The sequence below is a fragment of the Paramormyrops kingsleyae genome, chromosome 5 (genome assembly GCF_048594095.1).
Source record: "Paramormyrops kingsleyae isolate MSU_618 chromosome 5, PKINGS_0.4, whole genome shotgun sequence".
Taxonomy (NCBI): Eukaryota; Metazoa; Chordata; class Actinopteri; order Osteoglossiformes; family Mormyridae; genus Paramormyrops; species Paramormyrops kingsleyae.
Genome location: NC_132801.1, coordinates 40,808,744 through 40,824,686, shown reverse-complemented (window position 1 = coordinate 40,824,686; position 15,943 = coordinate 40,808,744).

Below are 15,943 nucleotides of genomic sequence, written 5' to 3'. Positions count from 1 at the left end.
AAAGCCCACTGGACCAGTGGAAAGATTTTGGTATCTGGTCTGAAGATGTGCCTCCCAACTTGCCACCCGGTCATGTCGATCTCACATGGTCCAAAGAAGCTGACCAAATTGAGGACGACATTGCCGAACTTATGGACATGCCACCCACTCAGAAATGCGGGAGTAAGGAGCTAACCAAAATACTCGGCTCCCTCGCACACCAACTCCTAGCCAGGCTGCAGATTAGCGAAGAGGAAACGTCCGGCCTCAAACAAAGAGTGCAATCACTCAAGCAGCAGGAGGAAAACACCCAACGACTACTGGCAGAGGCACAGAGAGATGCCGCCCAGGCCCAGCATCACATTGGGAATCTGGAGCAAGAACTCCAAAAGAGAAGCTCTCCACCCCATGAGGAGGAGGAGACGGAAGAAGGCGAAATACCTCACACCAGCAAAAAGCTTCAACACGCCCTGGAAGAGCTCAGAGCTGAAGCTGACCAGCAAAAACAGCAAGCCAGAGCCACCAGGGAAAACCTTGAAGCCAGACTGGACCAGGCCTGACACCCTGCTGGACAGAGCCCACGCGAAGCTCAAGAACAAGGATGGTCGGATCCAGGCCCTGGAAAACCATCTGGCAGAGGCACAGAGAGATGCCATCCAGGCCCAACATCACATTGGGAACCTGAAGCAAGAACTCCAAAAGAGAAGCTTTCCACCCCATGAGGAGGAGGAGACAGAAGAAGGTGAAATGCCTCGCACCAGCAAAAAGCTTCAACATGCCCTGGAAGAGCTCAGAGCTGAAGCTGACCAGCAAAAACAGCAAGCCAGAGCCACCAGTGAAAACCTTGAAGCCAGACTGGACCAGGCCGACACCCTGCTGGACAGAGCCCATGCCGAGCTCAAGAAAAAGGATGGTTGGATCCAGGCCCTGGAAAACCATCTGGACGAGGCACAGAGACGTCTGCACAAGATGAATCACCAACTGATCAGCTCCCAGGAACAGCTCATCGATGTCAGAATGAAACATCGGGCGGACGCAGAAGAGATTGACCGGGTGAGACAGGAATTGAAGCAAGCATATGAGGTGAAGTCGGAATTCGAGGCACCCTACGAATCAGCAATGGGACCGACGTCATCTCTAACAGTGCGGTCGCTCCCAAGGCACACGGGGATCTCTCATCGGGACGAGGTAACTCCCTGCCCCTCACCAGACCTTGAGGAACCAAGAACCCAGAAGGTCTCTCTCAGAGAAGACACCACAGATGGAACAGGCCTACCAAAGCGAACGTTACACCAGCACCGTGCTACCACAAAGGAGCTTGATAAAGTAGCTCGGAATATCAACACGTTTACCCCGAATCCCAGAGGAGGCCACGACATTCATGCCTACCTCCAAGACATTGACTTCCACCTCCAAAGACTGGACAATGTGACCAATGAGGACAGAGTCTACCTCATCAGGATCACATCTAGCCTGGAAGTCCGCAGCTTCTTGGATCGACAACCTAGTCGAATCAAAGCCGACGCCATGCTGCTACACGAAGCACTGACTCGGGAGTTTGCTGATCCTGAGTCAGAACAAGGTATCACCGTCGCCTTCGATGTTAAACAGAGCAGACAAGAAGCTACCCAAACCTACTACAATCGCCTTCATCGGGCATATTTTGGGTCCAGAAATGAGCCAGACATGGAAGAAGATGCGAACTTCAAGGCTCTCTTCCTTCAGAACCTCCACCAAACCATTAACCACTACCTGGGGCTCATGGCTTGTCCCTGCACCATGACAAGTCAACAACTGCGAGACCTGCCGATCAAGGCGTACCACAAACAAAGAGCAGCAGCTGAGAAGGCAACCAAGGCTCCGGCAGTGCTGAACCTTGGCACTACAGATCCTAACCTAGCGTTGGAAGGTGGCCACCCTCCTCATCAACCACCAATCCATGACCGAGGTTGGAGAGCAGCAAGCCACAGTGAGCGTTACCCTGGTGCGCCCCCACAGCAGTCAAAGACTCAGCCAGGCTGGTGGGAGACACGGCGCTATCTTAACAAGGGTAAGCTAAGACCAATGGAGCCATGGAACAAGCGGAGAGACCGACAGGGAAACCAGTTTCCTAAGCCAAGCTCTCCCCCAAGTTCCCGACGGAATCCACCACAGAACTGGCAAGACAGAAGGAGAGGTTACGATCCAGACTCAAGGCCTGGACGAACCAAGGAAGAAGAGGAGTCTAATCTACTACAGTTGCTGCGTGATTTCTTTACTCAGCATCCCCTCAAGGGTCAAGAGGACTTTCGGAAGAAAGATCCAAAATTACTAGGACGGAAGCACAAATCACGCAGGACCCCACAACCTTCACCTGAACCCACACCAGACAATGCCTACAAACTCCCTCAGAGGTCAGCCCCAAATGACACTCAACAGTCATCGGCCTTCCCTACCAGAGATATTGGAACAACTGAAGAAGTCCCACCTCAATTAGAAAGTGCTACTGACTCATGCCCAGTAAGAGCACCTGATGTTGGCGTCACCAACACAGAGCTTGATCAAGGGGATGAGCCCCCGCTGGTGCCCGGTAGCACTGTCCTGGTTGTGTGCCTTGACTCAGAGCACCAATCTGACTGTGGCGACGCCTCACCATTTCCTGGCCAGGCCCCTGTGCCACAGGTTCTGGGTGACCTGATGGAAAGGGGGGTAGCCAAGAAATTCTACCTCTCCATCATCCTGGAAGATGTTCTCACCCTCGAGGCCCTCATCGACACTGCAGCAGACATCATCCTCATGTCAGCCAGTCGCTTCTACCAGGTGCAGCACCTAGCCGCTCAGAAGAACAAAACCCTCCAGCCGAGGAAATGCTCTTTGGACGTGCAGGCATATTCACCAGTGGGCACCAGGATGGATCACATGATCCCCCTCAATTTGCACCCTGTATACATTTCCCAACTTGAGTCCATTCCATTCCTCATTGGGAAAGATTTGCTGAACTGGTTCGAGCCATTGTTAGACTTCCAACGTCAGAAAATTTGGGCTCAAGTAACAGAACCGCTGCCACTGTGGACACCTGACACAGCCACATGGGAATGTCAAACCCTGGCTGTCTCCTCGGACCTCACTCCACACCATGGAGAGAACGCAGCAGGAGATCAGTGTCTTGATGCAAGAGACCCATGCCAGCACCATGACTCCTTCCTGTGCAGGCAGGACCCTACCCTGGGATCCTTCTGCCCCAAGATCAGGAAAGGCATGTGGCCCCAAGGCATGGAAGTCATAGATGTGGTAATGACCATGGAGGTAGAAGAGTCACCAGTGACAAAAGAGACTGTATGTCACATGGAGCTTGCTGACGACCAACACCTGACAATTCATGCCATAACTGCCCAGCCTGACGCAGTGCAATCACCCAGCTGCCACAGCTATTCTCAGGAGGGACCAGCAGCACCCAACATTTTGGACACGCCCACACCAATGGAACCGTCGCAACACCACTACTTTGATGAAAATGTCTGTCAAGACATGATCACCATTTATGTAGATGGGTGCTCATTCAAACATCAGGGGACCCTGAAAGCTGGAGCTGGCATTCTGTGGCTCAATGACGACCCTGTCCCACCACAACAGCTCAAGCTTGGTCCTCACACATCGCAGTACACAGAGCTGGCAGCAATCTTAATCACCCTGGAGATGGCCTCCGAACGTGAAGTAAAGGACCTGCTGATCTTCAAAGACTTCAGCTATGCACGTCTCAACTTCATGTGCCATCTCCCTCACTGGACACGGAATGGCTTCAAGACATCAGGGAACAAGCCAGTCAAACACCAAGACCTCCTGCACACGTGCGATGTGCTGATTACCGCACGAAACACGCAGATCTATTGGAAGAAGGTTTGTGGTCATTCCAGACTCCTAGGACTGGACAAGACATGCAATGACCACACGAATGCACTCGCCAAAGCAGGACCACTGCACGGTGACTCGTGGGAGTTTTGTCCCCTCCCACCCACCCATGCTGTCCAGGTCGTCACCCGCAGCCACAGCCGAGCACCTACCTTGATGCCAGAGGCCTCACTGCTGAAACTTTCCCTTCAGGTCTCCAACTCTGACATCGTCTCCCTCCAGCCCACTGATGCTGTGCTCAGCAAGGTCTGCGATCATCTCTGCGACCTCTCTGCTAACTCGATCTCCACAACTGATCAGGCATCCCTTCCTGACCTCCATCACCTGATCTTGGCTTTACCCTTTCTTCATCTTGCCGAGGGCGTACCTCTTGATGTCCCTGATGCCCACACTTCACCATGGCTCGTGGTCCCTCAGGCACAAAGGGGGGTCATGCTACTGTACGGCCACGACGCACCCTGTGCAGGACACCGCAATTCCAAAACACTCAAGATGAAGCCAGCAGCTTGGAATGAACGACATTCCAACCAAAAGAAGGACAACTTTTCCAGCTGAAATCTCCTCCAAAACCCCAACAAGAAAGACCAAAGAGAAAGGGGAGGAAAGATGGTCACAGATAGAGTAGACTAAGGAGGTGGGCTTGACTACTGATATCTGGGTGACCTTTTCATTTTTTTTTTGTTTTTGTTTATGTTTCTTTGTTTTGATAACTTTTCATTTTATTTGATTGTTGTTTTTGGTAAACCTCTGAACCTTAAACTCGCCAGAAACATCGCGAGACTCTCTCTCATCGGCCGTGAGGGGAACTTTGCTACCAATCGTTTACATTACCTGGTGATGCAGCTCGCTGGACGAGCCTTCTAACCCAGGTTACTAAGCGATACTGGTAATTAGTGAATCCCATTTAAGTCTCACATTAACAGACTCATAGGGATACCGCAATTGAGTTTGGAGGAGCCGACCATTCGGCATAAAGATTTGTTAATAATCAGCATTAAATAATAATTAATTAAACTTAAATTCATTTCAAACATATTGGTGGAGATATTAAAAATTACCTGAGCTAATAATTCCTACATTAACCACTCTGCAAATGGGCTCGTCCAGGATTTGAACCCAGGACCGCTCACACCCACAGCGAGAATCATACCCCTAGACCAACAAGTCGCTCATACTGTCAGTGGTTATATGGTGTGTGGGATAAAAATTAGAGTTTTTTAATTTCATGATTTTGCTTGGCAGCAGAAAAATTCACCATGCACTTTTTGTACACAGTTGTGTACATTTCTTCCTACACAACCACGTTTTCAACATAGCAGTCAGAAAATCATGCTTTAAATGACAACAGGAACACACAGTTCCTTATATCTTTGATGGGTTTGGATATGCTGTTTTCCATAGCGTCTTGGTCATGCAAGAAGCACAGGAATGTTACATCTAGTAAAGCTGAAGTGCCATGAAGAACATTGCTGTTCTACGCTCAATGTCCATAGATCATTTTCTTATCGACTTTTACAAATGTTTGAGAAGATTGCTCTTTTACTCTAGATGTGTATTGAAGATCCCCATCAGTTTGCAGAATGCATTTTACACGTCAGGACAAGAGTTTTCTCTTTGATCGTTTTCCTGTCGGGTTTTGCAAATGTTTTGCGAGATTGCTCATTTACAATCAATGTGCATTGAAGATTGCAATCACTTCCAGAAGTTACTTGCCACATCTGCACAAGGTCCTTCTGCATGTGTGCACAATATGTTTGAGCTTAATCTTTGAGGTGTAGGGTTTTGCAAAGACTCGAGCAGATTGCTCTTTTACGGTCAATGTCCATTGAAGATCAAAATCGATTGCCGAAGGTGGGTCTGCTAAATTGTGCCAATATGTATCTGTCTGCTGAAATCACTATGACAATGCACTTGCAAATGTAAAGGGAAATTGACGTGAAACAAAAGCAAAAAGAGTGAACTTGAAAATCATGCCATCTGTGTAATTTATTAGGGAAGGAGTGACAGGCAGAGGTTAAATGAGCACAAGCTAGACTAACATGTATCACAGCATCGGTTGCCATAGAATTTTGACATTGGCTATCTCCTACTTGGTCACTAGTTATCATGGTATAAGGTACTGAGCACCAGCAGATAGGTTGGGTGTTGAACAGAGCTTGACCTGATACCGACTAAACCATTTCCATAAACTTGGACAGAATAAACACCACTTGGACACTGAATGCGGTGAGGACACTCAATCACTTGTTTATTGGTCTAGGTGCAGCTTAAATAGGAAATCACATGGCATGGTCACATGACAAACACACCTGAGAGTGATTCACAATAATTGGGAGCACACCCATTAGCCAATCAATCAATTGATCACACATTATTCACAATCATAGGAAAAACAAAGAAACATCATGGAAACCAACTGCATTGCATCTTAGCTTGGCTATAACCCAAACAGGAACGTAAAAAAGGTAAGCAGCTTCACTTTTGTAGCTGGTTTAGTCATTAGGTCAGCTACCATCTGATCTGTTGGGCAATACTCCAAAGACACTTCACCATTGTTTACAGTTGATCTTACAAAGTGATATTTGATATCAATATGCTTACATCTCTGTCTGCTAACAGGATTTTTTGCCAATGCAGTTGTACCTTGGTTGTCTTCATAGATCATAGGTACACCATATTGATAACAATCAAGATGCTTTAGCAGTTGAGTCAAGTACAAACACTCTTGTGTAGTGGCAGCCAAAGCCATGTACTCAGCTTCACATGTTGACAATGCTACATTTGGCTGCTTTTTGGTCTTCCAGGAAATCAGAGGACCATTCTTACATAGGCTAACACAATAACCAGATGTACTACGTCGGTCATTTGCATCACCTGCCCAATCAGCATCACTATAAGCCACCAACCTTAACCCTTCATCACATTTCCTGTAACAGAGCATCTTGTCATTTGTGCCTTTCAGATATTTCAGTACATGCTTTACAGTTGTCCACTGCTCTTCTGTTGGCTTACTGAAATACTGTGACAATTTGCTAACAACATAACTCAGATCAGGTCTAGTGCATGAGGTTAGGTAGATTAGGCTACCCACTGCCTCTCTGTATTTCCTGGGGTCACTCAGCTTTTCATCACCGTCAGTGTAATTTAACTTTGGTTCACAAGGTGTCGACCTGGGTTTACAATCTTGCATGTCAAACCTTTCCAGCAGTTTACCAACATAACTCTGCTGTGACATAGTCACAACCCCATCACACTGGTCAAAAGTGATACCTAGAAAATTCATCAGTCTACCCAAATCCTTCATCAGAAATATCCCAGTAAGCATCTCTTTGACAGCTTTTAAAGCTCTCTCATCACTGGCAGCAATAACCAAGTCATCAACCCATATCAATATTATCACTTTCTCATGTTCAGTTTCTCTCACGTAAACACAATGATCAGCTGGGTTCTGCACAAAAATGTTTTTGCACAGACAGTCATGTAACATTTTATTCCAGTTTCGACCTGATTGCTTTAGCCCATACAATGATTTCTCCAGCTTACACACCATTTTCTCATTTGTCTGAGATTTTACATCATACCCCTCTGGCTGTTCTATGTAAATCTCATAATCAATCGGTGCATGTAGGTAGGCAGTTTTAACATCCATCTGATGGAGGATCAAATCCTCCTGAGCAGCTTTCTGCATTAACACTCTCACACTAGTAAGGTTGGCAGTAGCAGAAAAGGTTTCGCCATAATCTATTCCCATCTCCTGACTATACCCCTTGGCGACATAGCGGGCCTTGTACTTGTTAGATCCGTCAGCATTGCTTTTGATAGAATACACCCATCTACCCCCCACTACTTTCTTGCCCTTAGGTAGGGTGGTCAGAGTAAATGTGTTGTTATCCCTCAGTGATTTCATCTCCTCATCCATTGCATTTACCCACTCTATTGAGTCGGATGAAAGTCTCAATCAGCTTCTCTGAAAGTCTGAGGTACATTTGAAACCATCTTATAGCAATAATCAATGTTGATCTGCGCCTGATCACTCTCCACTGGTCTTCTTCTCTCTCTACCAGGGTATCTCCGTGGAGAATATGGTTCTTGCTTGACCTCAGCTGGCTGTAGGTTTACCTGACTTGGGCCTAGCCTAGTCTCTGGAATGTCACACTGCTTGGGTTTGTCAGGGTCAGGTCTAGTTGTGCCATACCGCATACCAACATCATCCTCATCAGACATGTCATCAGTCTCCTGTCCCTCAACATTGGACATAAACCTCACCAGTCTGTGTTTCATCACCTTCCTACTGTCAGGATAGTAGACCATATAGGCTGGACTGTTCTTATCATACCCAACAAAGATGCCTTTCTCAGACCTTGGGTCTAGCTTCTTCCTGTCCTGTCTATAGGCATAACACACAGTACCAAACATCTGCATCCTAGACACATTAGGTCTCCTTCCTGTCAGCACAAAATAAGGTGTCTGTCTGGTGCGGTTGTTGAAACATCTATTCCTCACCACTGCTGCTGTCTGTACAGTTGTGTACATTCCTTTCTGAACAACCACTTTTTCAACATAGCAGTCAGAAAATCATGCTTTAAATGACAGCAGGAACACACAGTTCCTTATTTAACCCACTAGAATATCATTCTAGAAAGCTGTGGGTTATACGTCACTGACGCGTTCTTGAAAGAAAGGAGGCAGATCAGATCAGTTAAACCGCCATCATGGCTTTGAGAAATGGCCCTAGTCTACAAGCAGAGCTAATCAACTGATGCAAAGAGGCTGGCATTGATGAGAGTCATGCATTATTGTTGGTAAATGTGCCTACCCATACCGATGTTGCAGCCATTGAAGAGATAATGAAAACTGTGAAAGTCTTAGGGAGAGTCCGTGTCCGGGACACACGAGAAGGATCCACCTCACGTTTTCTGCTGGTGTTGTGTGAATGCAAACAAGCGATTGACCTCACACGCATACCTCCAGAAGTGTCACCTGGAGAAAGGAAAGAGCCATGGGCTGTCATAGCGGTCCAATCAAGAGAACCTGTACCTGACCCTATCTCTGGGGGATTTACAGAACGGTTGGATAGGTTCCTGAGGGAAGAAGGTAAGTCACTTAGTGACATACTAGCCCTGCTCACTCCCCCCGGAAAATCTGGCAGTTCCATCATACGTGCTGTGGGTGAAATTCTGGACAAGACCGTAAAGCACCCTAGTGACACTAACGCATACCGACGTTTGCGCATGTTTTCAGCTGTAGTTCCAACCCCCCCAGGAGAGGAGGTTATGGAAACCTGGATGGAACAAGCGAGGCTCATGATAACTGAGAGTGAATGCTCTGAGAAGGAAAAACGAAGGCGAATTTTGGAAAGTCTCAAAGGCCCTGCCTGGGAGATTGTTAGAGCTGTGAGGTTTTCCGATCCTGAGGCGAGTGCATTTCAGTACTTGGAAGCCTTAGAGAGCACTTTTGGATCGTCAGAGTCTGGTGAGGACCTGTATTTCAAGTTTCGTCTTTTGCGCCAAAGCACTGGAGAGACCCTCTCTGGATTCTTGAGAAGGATAGAGAGGATGCTCAGTAGAGTAGTAGAACGTAATGGATTGTCCCCAGGACTCGTTGATAAGGTACGAGTTGAACAGCTAATTCGAGGGGCAGTGAACTCAGACCTGATGTTGCTCCAGCTTCGGCTAAGAGAAAGGAAATACCACTCACCTTCTTTTCTGAACCTGCTGAAGGAGATACGTGAGGCAGAGGAGAGTGAAGCATCTCACCACAGAATGTCTGCTAAAGCCAAGGCCATACAATACCATGTCATCCAGGAACTAAAGGCAGAGATTCAAGACTTAACCCCCTGGGCCCTGAGGCCTTTTTTCCACTTTCGAGGTAGTCTGACATGCCTTGACATTTTAAAATATTTCACCTATCTAAAAAACATTTATCCCAAAGTGATACATTTGCTTTTATTCAGCACAAACTCAGCACCAATAATCTGAGACCTCTTAGAATGTTATTATTCTATTTTTTGTTAAAATCAACTTTAAACATATACTTTTCAAAAACCTATTTTCAGACATGCTGAGAAATTGTAAAAAATCACATTAGGCCTATAGACATTTCTAGGTAAGACTTTTGAGCTCTGAAGCTTATAGACACAGGGGTTGGCTACACATAGGTGAAAGTGACATTCAGAAATTTTATATGGTTTGATTACTAAAGTGTTAGAGCTTTGGAGTGACACTCTTTTTCTCAAAGTCAGTGGTCTTCACAATGAATATTGATGAGATAGGTGTCCTCACACCTGTAGTAGTTTGCATACTGTCAATGGCCCATCAGTCTGGAATGTCACTGCACCCCACACCCATCACTTTGGAAAGGCAGTTTGAAACGCAAGAAAAGTAGCAACAATAAAATCCCTTTCACAGTTTATTGATAGATGGAATGAAAAATGAAAAACTGTGACTATATAAATATAGAAAGCGATAAATATGATGCAGTGACTATTATTGACGCTCTGGGGACGAGGGCATCATCGACCGCGTATCTTTCTCGTGTATTTCAGTTTATATCTCGCTGAAATCATTATGTAGAATCATGAAAAAAACACTGACTAAATCCGTTATCTGTCTTCTTTTCAAAACTTCCATTGTCAGAAGTATTAAAGTTTTTAAAATTAGGTTAAATAGGCAAAAAAGCAAATCGTGTCACCTTTCGTGGTTTTACTTGCGTCGGGAGCGTTTAGGACCGCTCTCAGCGGAAGATCGCTATTCACGTTCTAAATACGCTGCGTTTGAATCGGCGACCACGTGATTGCAGGCACACAGGCTTAGCCCACTGAGCTATGAACACAGGTATGAGCTTCGCTGCTGAAAGTGGCAACACTGGCGCAAAGCTTCAGCGGCAGAGACGTATCCGTGTGCTATATTGTAGCCGATCAGTGTAAACACTACCCAGACATGTGCTCTTGTTTATTTCGGTCACAATGGGCGTATTCACATATTTCTTTACCCAATACTAACTGTCGGATTATCATGTTATTATCATGCGAATAGCGCGATTTGCAAGTGGGTGGGCGATCAGAGCCGCTTCGAGACGCAGACGCTTAAGTCAGTCACTCTTGTTCTTTCAATTCGTATCACGAAGCTGTAAAAATATATTTAGTTTCTACCTATATATATTTGAAAAGTAGACCGTCCAAGGTTTCTGAGAGTATTTTTAAAATGTGTATATGACAAAAACTCGCAGAGTTATTTAAACGGTTTTGCGAAATTTCTGTCAGATCCCGCCGGCGGGATCGCCGGTCCCAAGGGGTTAAGAACCCAGATATGTGGAGGTGAGTCCAAAACAGTGTCTACATCATCTCTGGTAATTAAACCTAAAGAACAGCAGATAAAACAGACTGACAATTCTGAAGTCCAAGAGTTAAGGAAACAGGTTCGACACCTGCAACAGCAGTTGGCAATTATGAGTGTCAGCTCTACTCACCGCTCATCTCAGATTCCAGAGCCATGACCAAAACCCTCCATTTCTGCAACGTCCCCGAAGGGCAAGTCTGCAAGAACGAGAGATGATTATTTCTGCTACAGATGTGGTCAGGATGGGCATATTGCAACAAAGTGTCAGGCTTCACTAAACCCGGATCAAGTGATTCAAAAGCTGATTCGTTCTCTCCAGCAAGCAAAAAGTGAGAAGTATGAGACTGACGACAACCCCAGAAAAGCTCAGAACCAAGCATGTTTCTCCAAAAAGAGTCAGACGGATGTCAGCGAATCCGGCAGTCTTCCTAAAGGCCTGGTTGGACCAGCATTAACTGTGGATGTGAAGCTTAATGGTCATGGGTGTCAAGCCCTGCTAGACACCGGATCACAGGTGACGATTGTGTTCGATAGCTGGTTTTCCCGAAATCTCCCAGATGTGCCCATTCACCCGCTGACTGGATTGTCCATATGGGGGCTCAGTTCAGCCAGTTACCCGTATAAGGGATATATAGTGATCGATGTTACCTTCCCTGCATCCGTAACTGTCGTGGAGGAGTCTTTGTCCATTCTGGCTCTCGTTTGCCCTGATCCTCAAGGTCCCCCTCAGGTGCTAGTTATAATTGGTACTAACGCCAGTTTCTTCAAACAACTTGCTGCACTCACTCAAGGTAATGAGGGAGCCGATGTCGCATGTACGTTAAAAATCCAGACCCGACACTCTGCCATCCATTTGCCACAGCGGCAGGAAAGTAAAAGACTCCCTGACAAGCCTGAAGGGAAAGTCCGGTGGATAGGGCTTGGTGATTGTGTTGTCCCACCCAGAGGGGAAGTACCGGTCATCTGTCAAATGGAGATTGACAAGCCTCGGAGAACCGAGATCTTTGTGGTAGACACTGAGGAGGCAGACAGCCTTCCAGCTGGGACGTTTATAACCCCTGTAGTACTTCCGTCTTCGGCTGTAGATGGAAAAAACATTCAAGTCATAGTGCATAATGAAACATCTAAGGACATTTCTATCCCAGCAGGGACCGTACTTGCCCACATGTATCCCACTGACACGCTTGCAGTACCCTCAGTGGGTTCCAACAGCTCCAAAGAGATAGACCCAATGTTGTTTGATTTCAGTGAGTCATCCATTCCTAAGGCTTGGGAACTAAGGTTGCGACAGAAGTTGGCAGCCCGAGGTGATGCCTTTTCTACTGGCGAGTGGGACGTGGGACTAGCTCGTGGAGTTGAACATCACATCAGACTGACGGAGAACAAACCATTCAGAGAGCGCTCCAGACGCATTGCTCCTGCAGACAGAGATGATGTACGGCGCCATATCAAAGAACTGTTGGTGGCTGGAATCATTAAAGAGTCAAGGAGTCCGTATGCCTCTCCCATAGTAATCGCACGGAAAAAGAGTGGGGCAATCAGAATGTGCATAGATTACCGAACTTTAAATGCTCGTACCATTCCGGATCAGTACACCACCCCCAGGATTGATGACGCCCTGGACTGTCTGGCTGGTAGTAAGTGGTTCTCCGTACTGGACCTCCGTAGTGGTTATTATCAAATAGCCATGGGGGAGGAAGATAAAGAGAAGACAGCGTTCATCTGCCCCTTAGGCTTCTTCCAGTTCGAACGGATGCCACAAGGGATTACTGGAGCTCCAGCCACATTTCAGCAGCTAATGGAGAAAGCTGTTGGTGACATGCACCTCCTCCAGGTAATAGTCTATCACGATGACATTATCGTGTTTGGACGCATGCTGGAAGAACACGAGGAAAGACTACTAAAAGTCCTAGACTGTGTGCGAGAGTGTGGCCTGAAAGTCTCAATTGAAAAGTGCCAATTTTGTCAGTCCCAAGTCCGCTATGTGGGACACATTGTGTCAGCTGCTGGAGTATCCCCGGATCCAGTCAAGATTGAAGCTGTAACTCGCTGGAAGGTGCCCACTGATCTAGAGTCCTTGAGATCGTTTCTTGGGTTTTGTGGATTTTACAGATGATTTATCAAGGATTACTCAGCCATCGTAAGGCCCTTAATGGAGTTAACCAAAGGGTACCCACCAACGTCTGGACAGAACCGAAAGGCAGGAGATGCCAAGAAATATTACAAAGAGACCGAACCTTTCGGAGAGCGTTGGGATGACCACTGTATTGCAGCTTTCCGTAACATCCTTTACAGTCTGACCCATGCTCCAGTTCTTACTTTCGCCGATCCAACCAGACCTTATGTGCTGCATGTGGACGCTAGTCTGAGAGGCCTTGGTGCTGTTTTAAATCAGGAGCATCCTGGCGGGCTCAGGCCTGTGGCCTATGCCAGTCGAAAACTGAGTGCCTCCGAGCAACGTTACCCCATTCATCAGCTGGAGTTCCTGGCGCTTAAATGGGCCGTTGTGGACAAATTTCACGACTACCTGTATGGTGCCCAGTTCGTAGTTAAAACAGACAACAATCCACTTACCTATGTGTTGTCAAGTGCAAAGCTGAGTGCGACGGGTCATCGTTGGTTAGCTGCTTTAGCTACCTATAACTTTAGTTTGCAGTACAAGCCGGGAAGTCACAACATCGATGCGGACGTGCTGTCCCGATATCCCTGTGAATGAACTGGCTGCTCTGAATGGCAGGAAGTTTCAAAGTCAGGGGTAAAAGCCATTTGTCAGCTGGCGAGTGTTCCTGAGAGTGAGTCGTCATCCGGACTGGTGGATCATTTATGTGTCCCTCCACAGAGCGTTCCGGGGGCATTCGTTTGTCCCACTGCATTGAGTCTGGGTCATATGGAGCAGTTGACTAATGAAGAGTTGAGGAGGGCTCAAGAGGAGGATCCTGTGGTGGGTGTAATGAGGAGAGAAGTGGAGTCTGGGAAAATACTTACCGGAGCGAAGAATTCCAATGCTACCGTGGCTCTGCTGCAACATCAAGGTTCTAAGTTGGTCATCCAGAACCAACTTCTGTACCGAGTCTCAAAAGGTTACTGTGGAGGAGAAAAGAAACAACTCGTCTTACCTGAAAAGTACTGGTCCCGGGTAGTATGTTCCTTGCATGATGACTCCGGTCATTTGGGAATAGAGAGAACCACGGAACTCCTGAGAGATCGCTTCTATTGGCCCCGAATGTCCACCTACATAGAACAGTATGTCAAGAACTGCGGTCGCTGTGTAGCCAGAAAGACGATACCCAAGAGGGTTGCACCACTGAACCACCTGACCAGTGGTGGGCTATTCGATTTAGTGTGTATTGACTTCTTGTCCATAGAGCCGGACTCTAAAGGTTTCAGTAACGTCCTTATAGTAACAGATCATTTCACTCGTTATGCCCAAGCGTTTGTAGCCAAAGACCAAAAAGCTCTGACTGTGGCAAAAATACTGTGTGACAAATTCTTTGTTCACTACGGCTTACCCTCCCGAATTCACTCCGATCAAGGCAGAGATTTGGAGAGTGGTCTCATAAAAGAACTACTGCATATGCTGGGGATCCGGAAATCCAGAACGTCTCCCTATCATCCACAAGGGGACCCCCAGCCTGAAAGGTTTAATCGAACCCTACTGTCCATGCTGGGTACTCTGAATCCAGTGGAGAAAAGCAGATGGAGTCAACATATTACCCGACTAGTGCACGCTTATAACTGTACTAAAAACGAAGCAACCGGGTACTCACCGTATTACCTTCTGTTCGGAAGGGAGGCTCGTTTACCGGTGGATGTGTGCTTTGGGACTTCACCTGATGGAAAAGGAGCTGGTAGCCATCGACAGTACGTGGAGAGGATGACATCAGAATTGCAAAGAACGTATCAGTTAGCAGCCGAAACTGCTCAGAAAAGTCAACAGAGGAACAAACTCTTGTATGACCGGCATGTAAAACATCAGACCTTGACTGTAGGAGATCGGGTGCTGATAAGAAATCTGGCATTGACAGGAAAACAGAAACTCGCAGACAAATGGAATGCTGTACCTTACCTGGTTGTGGAGAAGCTGAAGAACTTACCGGTATACCGTTTGAAGCCGGTATCCGGGATGGGAAATGTGAGAACTTTACACCGAGATCATCTCTTACCGGTGGGGGAGAATGTGAGGTTGTTAGTATCGGAAGAACCGAGGATGGGGTCAGGGGGGCCAGTGACCAGGACAGGACAGGTGGAGAGGGAAAAGAGAAGATTAAGAGAAAGAAAAGTGAATGTGGTAGAAAGTGACTTAAGAAATGACTCTGAAAGTGAAGAGGATGACCTGGGGTATTATCACCCGGATAGGGTGGAGGGACAGCCCAGGACAGAGGCTGATGCACAGGATGGATCTGTGGTGGAGGAGGACTCAGTTTGCCGTGGGGGTGAATTGGATAGACCTTGTGAAGAGGAGGAAGAGCTGACATTCACTGAAGAAGATCAGGGAGGCCTATTAAATCAGAATTCAGTGGAAACCAGAGATCCTGGTTTAGGAGGGGGAGATCCCGGCGCTAGTAATTCTACCAGAGAGGTAGTCGAAGTTAGCCTTTCCCGCCCCAGAAGGAACAGAAAACCTGTAGTCAGATTGAGCTATGATAGCTTGGGTCGATCCACTAACAGACCTGTAACCCTAGTTCATAAAGGGATGGTTGTAAAGGTAGATGGTGGGGCAGGTTTAGCCAGGAAATCTT